A 1,147-nucleotide genomic window follows, 5' to 3' on the forward strand; every position below is an offset into this window, starting at 1 on the left:
TCATCTACACAGGATTCTCCATATTAATGTGAGTTTAATTTTTTCAAATTTTATCTATTTTTTTTTTTTATATATTCTCATGTATTGTAACCATATATTTAAAAATTGTGCATAATTTTTAAGCACATAAAACAAACTTTTGGTTAATTTTTAATTTTTTCATGAGAGACATTATTATCAGGCTTATTTGGTTTTATCGACCGAGTAGGAATTTCTAATTACATTTAGTTACGTTAACCACCGCTAGGAGGCTACATGTCGTTGCTTAATGTAAAATGTCTCTCACAAGTGGTGTTAGGAAATCGATGTTTAGTATATAAGAAAAGATTTGTCACTACCTTTCGTACTTGCTTCGGCAGTACATATACTAAAATTGGAACGATACACGGAGAGAAAAAACGAGCCTTTACAGCATGGACCTATGTATGCTCTCTTCGTACGCGCCTCTATCGTCCATCTTCGGTACCATCTCTTGCTGTAGTAGCTCGGCTCCTTACTATTTTAGTACGGGCAAGTGAAAATATAGTATAAGGTCGTACCGAAGATGGACGGTAGAGGCGCGTACGAAGAGAGCATATATAGGTCCATGCTGTAAAGGCTCGTTTTTTCTCTCCGTGTACAGAGAAGATTAGCATGGCCCCTGCGCAAGGATGACACGCAAAATCGTGAAGCGTTCCACATTTTTTTGTCAATAATTCACTGGGTTATTGGAAAAAAAGGACACGTCATAGTTAAATCAAACGGACGTATCCTTTTTTTCCACTAACCCAGCGAATTTAATTTTTTTTTGCTTTATTTTTTATTTTAACGTAGAAATTTTAATTCAGACTGAATTAAATTTTCAAAGATTAAACATTTCAATCTGTTGATTGTTATTTTTAGAAGATTCCTCCAAAGGAATTTTAGACGGAGGACACAGTGATATAGAATATCGTATAAATAGTTGAAATTTATTTTTGAGAAATATATTTTATGTATATTAATCCATAGTGACTTATGATTAATCGACTGGTTATAGGTAGTAGTGTCGTAAAGTTGTCTTTAAGTTACGTTAGTTTAACGGACAGGGCATAGGGGCATCCTGGCATTTCAAATTTGTGATTTACACGTCGTAAAGTCTGCGGGCACATATAAGTTTAACTCGCGT

At 34.4% G+C, this 1,147-nt stretch overlaps 1 non-coding gene across 1 annotated transcript; it reads left to right on the forward strand.

The window, feature by feature from the left end:
* The first annotated feature begins 615 nt into the window (after positions 1-615).
* LOC127284828 (U6 spliceosomal RNA) lies at positions 616-685 on the forward strand. Its single transcript, XR_007843534.1, has one exon. It is a non-coding gene; the product is annotated as a U6 spliceosomal RNA (small nuclear RNA).
* Positions 686-1,147: the final 462 nt, after the last annotated feature.

The sequence above is a fragment of the Leptopilina boulardi genome, unplaced genomic scaffold (genome assembly GCF_019393585.1).
Source record: "Leptopilina boulardi isolate dan_hultmark-lab unplaced genomic scaffold, ZJU_Lbou_2.1 LbouV2_325, whole genome shotgun sequence".
Classification (NCBI taxonomy): Eukaryota; Metazoa; Arthropoda; class Insecta; order Hymenoptera; family Figitidae; genus Leptopilina; species Leptopilina boulardi.